The sequence below is a fragment of the Malurus melanocephalus genome, unplaced genomic scaffold, assembly GCF_030028575.1.
Source record: "Malurus melanocephalus ecotype Western Australia unplaced genomic scaffold, MMel_1.1 scaffold_104, whole genome shotgun sequence".
NCBI classification, from domain to species: Eukaryota; Metazoa; Chordata; class Aves; order Passeriformes; family Maluridae; genus Malurus; species Malurus melanocephalus.
In genome coordinates this window covers 1515083-1521103 of record NW_026623336.1, presented here as the reverse complement: position 1 = coordinate 1521103, position 6021 = coordinate 1515083, and positions in this window count along the sequence as shown.

Sequence of the window (6021 nt, the reverse complement as noted above, 5' to 3'; positions counted from 1 at the left end):
TGCATTATCAATTCTGCATTCCAATCTGCTTTTCTCAAGGATGCAGCATTCCTCCTCCATGTAGGCTGTTAACATCCCTTTCTTTTCCCAGGCCTCAGTCGTACACAATAATTGGCTGGGTTTCAAAATCAGGGCTTGTGGGGCCCTTTTCCCCCACAAGTTGCCATCATGGAAAAAGCAAAAATTGTTACTTCCTCAGAGTGTTACTTTCTGCTTTCTGCTTCTTYCTCCGTGTTGGCCTCCTTGATGTGTGTGCAGCTTCTGAGTGGAGGATTTGGGCTTGGGGAGAATGAACGGACAAATGTTTGCTCAGGTCCACTCTCTTTCTTTGATACAGCCTTATTTCCTGGCCTAATAAATGTTATCTACTAAATCCTATTCACTCCAGCATTATGGTCTTCCCTGTTAGAGAAAATTTCAAAGCAGAAGTGAAGGTAGTGCGTCCAATCTGCCCTGCAAGAGCCRAGCTCAGCGGAGGGTGAGGAGAGAAAAGACAGCAGGACTGGGAAAAGGCTCCTTCAACCAAACCACGAYCTCAGCTGACACCAAAGAAGGGCAACAGAGCTGGGGAAGGGTCTGGAGCACAAGTCTGATGARGAGGAGCAGCTGAGAGAGCTGGGGRTGTTTATTCTTGAKAAAAAGCAGGCTCAGGATGGACTTTCTTGCTCTCTCAACCTACCTGAAAGGAGATTGTAGCCAGCTGGGGGTCATCCTCATATCCCAATTAACACTCAATAGGACAAGAGGAAATAGGCTCAAGTGGCACCAAGGGAAATTTACATTAGATATAAGGGAAAAATTYCTCATGAAAAAGGTTGTAAAGCACTGGAAATTTCCAAATTCCAAGGAAATGGTGGAATCACCAACCCTTGAGATATTTAAAAGATGTGTAGATGMGGTACTTAGGGACAAGATTTAGTATTTGAATTGGCAGTGCTGGGTCAATAGCTGGACTCAATGATCTTAAAAGTCCTTTTCAATTTAAATGAATCTGTGATTCCATGTACATTAAATTTGGTGGGGTTGCTCCAGATCTGCGCAGATTTTAATCAGGCTGCCACAGTGTATCCTGTTTGAGTACAGACTCCCATTTACAGCCAGCTGTACTCCTGAACTGTCCCACTGATGCTGCTGAGAGCTGATGTTTGAGCAGAGTCCATCTTCATCTTAATTCTGCTCACAGCTGTCATTAGCATCTCCAGGCTTACTGACAGCGTAGCCACAGTCCCAGGCTCTGCTTGAGAAACTAATGACATGCTAATCAATCCTGCTCTGTGCATGTTGTTTAGCATGCCTGGCAGGGCTATATATTTGAAAAAGAAACATGTTGGAGGAAGAAAACACCTTATATAACTTCCTCTCCTGATGTTCAAGTGGTRTACCTGTTTTGAAGAACGTAGGGAGCTGAATGCTTCTGTCTGCAGCATCCCCTTATRAAAGGAGAGTTTTGATCTAATCTCRCTAATGATGTCTGCCGTGCCAGTGTTTTGCTCAGACTYGAAGAAATTGAAGTAGTGAAGCTTTAAAATAACTTAAAACAAAGCAGCATCCATARCACAGGTGGYAAAAGGCCTGCAAGGGATGAAATGAGGAGGAAGCACACAGAGACTTAGCTCACACAGTTTAAATGAAGGTAAGGTGAGGTTGAGGGAAAATGAAAACCTGAGACAAYTTTTCAAGTGAAAATTAGATAAGGACAAGAGCAATCTGTTCCAGGCTGCCCTGAAATATATTCCAGAAAGTTTTTGCCTTATATTCGAGGTGAGGAAAAACTTTGATAAAAGGGATCATTTTCTACTGAAAGCCATTTAATCATCAGCAGGCACCCAAAAAAACTCCCAGGCTACTCTGGCACTCAGCAAGCTGCTCTTATTGCTCAGCACTCAAAGGGATTTAGCAAATGTCATCAACAGAGTTGTGTAGGATCAATACCCTCAAGCAAGTGARTGCATATAGCACAARTGAAAACACAGGGTGATTTTCACCCTCTTAGCCAATATCTCTGGTCCTCCACAGCTGGGAGTATGGAAGATTTATCAGGTTGAAGATGAGAGTTTTGGACTAGTAAAAAAAAAAAAAAAAACATTTCCTCCATTATGAAGATCAAAGCAACACATAAAACATAGAAGATGTCTTCTCCAGATGAAGATCAGGGTGAAAAATCTACCTTCAGAGAAGAAAAACAAAGCTTTTGGAAGCTGTACTTGGTGAGATGGAAGAGGTCCTCTAGTTTTAGCTGCTAACACTGTTAATAGGATTTCCTTGGGAAACTCCTATTTTATATATATGTATTTACAGGAAACAATGAACTCAAAGGATTTAACAAGGCCTCAAGCTGGCACAGGTGGAAAACTTGCTGCCTTTTCCCCATTGAGGCAGATCAAAGGGAAAGGCTCAGCACCTGGAAATGGGAGTGGCTGAGAGATGCCAGTATCCTGTTCCCAGATTTCTTATGTTTCTATTCTCTCTGTGCAGCAGAGGCCTTAAAGAATTAGCCAGAAATAGGAAAGAAATGCAATGTGAAGCCTGGCCCCTGCACTAATGGATGCAGCTGAGCTGTAGCACAGGGAGGGGAGATCTCTGTGTTCCCAGGGAGAGAACAGTATCTGCTTCCTCTGTAAATCACACTAATTACACTGTAATTACTGTACCTGGAGGAAACCCTTCAGATGTTTTGACTCAGATCTCACCTGTAAATGCTGATGAACAGCTGCAAATTGCTATCAGTCATTAAGCTACTGGTGAGAAGGTCACCAGCCAAATCAGTACCAAAGTTTTATTAGGTTTTTGGTGTCCTTCATTCACTTGTCTTTGTTCTGYAGTTTATGTGCACTCCAGACACAGGATTAGATCAGCATCTGCCTCTGAGAGGAGAGGTTGTGGCAGATCAAGGTGCTTCATGCAGGGATCTTCAAATTGGGGATGAGGCCCTGGTAGAGGTGGCCCTGAGACACTGCCCCATCCCTGGAAGTGTTCAAGGCCAGGTTGGATGGGGCTYKGAGCAGCCTGGTCTGCTGAAAGTTGCCCCTGGCCATGGCAGGGGATGGAATGAGGTGATTTTTACAGCCCAAGCTTCTCTGTGATTCTGTGATGATACACTGGAGTGTGAGCTGAAATGAGTGACAGCTGAATTTGTGGGTTCAACTGGGATATTGTCTGGTCTGTTACCTTGTCCAGGGGTGGTCATTTGGGTTAAGATGTACAGCAGAAAAGTAGAAATTGTAAAGTTAAAGTGCCCATCATGAATCCTGAGCCCCCTCGTTCTCTGCCATGGGAGCTTTGTTGCTCAATTTTTGCTCCCATTAACAAGACTAAAAGACACTGCATATGTGAAAGACATACCAGTTTTAGGTGGGACATTCTCTCGAGAAGTCTTAATGTTGATAAAAATCCTGAAACAGGCAGTTCTTCACCCATTTTCTTGCCATGTTTATGAAAGATATGAAATCACAGCCGGGCTTATTGACTCACTGCAGTGTATGTGAGACTACTTCTATCCAGGAAAAGGAGGTTAGAACCAGTTCTAAAAGAAGCCTCCAATCCTTGATGTATCCACTGGATAATATTTAATAAAATCATTTGACTGTGAAAAAAATAAGTGTTTGGAAGTGTCAAATATTAGTTCCCATGTTGCTGTGAGATTTGTGTCTGGTATGAGCCGTCAGCTTTCTATTTGCATGGCAAAGAAATGCAGCACATGTGTAGGTGGAATATTCATGGATGTTCTGGTTTTTCAGGAATATGTTTTTGCTGCTGCTTCTGGAAGACCTGGTATGGCTCATGTTAAATCACAAGGATTCATCAATGTTAAAACACTCCATTTGGCAGGAAGATCTGGAAGTCTGTCATGCTAGAGAGCTGGAGGAGTAACTTTCTTGGTCTTTCCAGCTAAGTGTACCTACAAACAAGATTAAATCTATTTCCTGAAGGCCTAGAGACATCAGATTGGTGTAGCACCGATAAACTCATTAAAACTCTCCAGTTCAGCCACAGGTTGTGTAACTCAATGCTTACAGAATAGATGCCTTGAAGACAGGAAATGAAGATACTGTGGAATACCGGATATTTTTTTTTTTTTTTGTATAAACTAGTTATGCACAGTCCAGTGCAGAACTGCTCATTAAAAGCAGAGCATGGTCCTGGCATCATCAGTGTTCTTTCATTTGTGAGAGCAGCCCCAGTACCACTCAATAGAAGTTACCAAATAAAACAGATAATTGTTCAGTTTTCCGAATACTTCTGTCAACCTAGGTTTTGTTCAGATATTAAAACATTAAAACCATCTCTAAGTGTTACTGGGAAGATTTTTCTGTCCACTGAACGTCTACAGTGAATGGCTCATAAGGAGGAGAGGGTGAGGCTGCCCAGGGCTCTGCACCCACCATGTCTGACTGCACCATTCTCCTCAATCCCTCACTAGGAAACAYTCCTTTTTCTACACCAGMGGTGAGAAGAAGACAWAAAACCTTCMCAGAAATCAGAAACCTCTTTTWAAAYSWCCACACACCAAATTCAGCAGCACCACCAGGGACCTAACTCTGGGAACACCCAGAGAGGCTGGAGCCTCCAAATGAGGATAATCACTGGGTGGTTCAGCCTTCAGAACCAGAAAAACAACCTAACATCAAGTTTTGAAAGAGGAAGGGAAGCAGAAGGCCACACACAGGGCACCTTCAGTGCATCAGAACCTCTGGCTGTTCAGTCTGCACAACACCACAGCATTGTTGGTGCAGAAGCACTGAGCCACACTGAACATCCTCACACAGAACAGCAAAACTCTCCAGCATTCATATAAAATCATGGATAAACAGAAAGACCCAGGAAATCAGGGGACAGCATGAAGCAGGAAGACAGAGAGCAGCAATAATTGGTTTAATCCACCCAAGGACTCGGCTGCCAGTTGGCAGTGCTGGCACTCAGTGCATTAACCCTCAGCGCCGGGCGGATTCGGAGCAGAGCTCAGGGATGGTCTGTGTTCTAGGAGGCAATTTCACACTGATGAAGGGCATTTACTTTGAAGGAAAAACCTTGCTGTATACTCTGCTTTTGTTGAAATAACAGAATAGTGGCTTTAGATACACTCCATGGTAGCTGACAACAGAGTTTGACCTRACTTCAACAAAACTGCATCCTATTAAAGGGGAAGGGATGCTATCCCATGGATGGAGAGCTCATTGTGCCGTGTTTGTGCAGCTGTTAAGGCAAGAGGGTTCTTGATCCATGACCAGGGCTCCTGGGCATTGCAAAATGCTAATTATAAAATCCATCTATGTGACAACACAAGCTGAAGCACTTCTCAGTAACTTCCTTACATTTAGAATGAAACACTAAAATGTAAGAGTTCTGCAAGGCTATCTGAAGTCAAGTTTTGGGTAAGTGTTACAGGGCTTGCAGAAATACTAAATAAGATTTTCTGTAATTCAGCAAAATAATTGCTTATGCCTTTCTGTGTTGTAAGAGCTAGTTAATGAAATTAATTGATTTCTTTTCAAAAGATTTAGAAAGAAATGTAGATTGGCCAAAGATTCACTCTGGGTGTAAACATGATGGAGAGATAAGTGGATGAGTTTGTCTGATGTTCAGAGTTTGTCTGTTTCCCAATCTCCCATCTGAACYTTGCCTGTACAAGACCCTACACAGGATCATTGCCAGCTGGGAGCACCATGTGTTGCCTGGCTATGGAGAGGGTGCAAGAGGTTTTGTCAAGAATTTTTAATGTTTTGTTGTTGATGATCTTTTTTTCTGTTTTGCTTTTAATGAAAACCACAATCCTAAAAGTTATTTTCTCCTTCATCTGTCCCTCATTTCATGAAGAAATGAGGTTATGACATAGATATCCTCAAGTTCAGGAATTTGTTTCTGTTGCATATTATACAAGGGCATCCTTTGAGCCTTATTTTGCTTTTCTTGAGGGGGAAAAATAAAGCTGCTCCTATTCTTCCATCCAGAAAGTAGTTTCCTTCAATAAAAATAGTGCTCTACTACTGGCACTGTTTCAATCTGCTTTGTTGCCTGCCCACA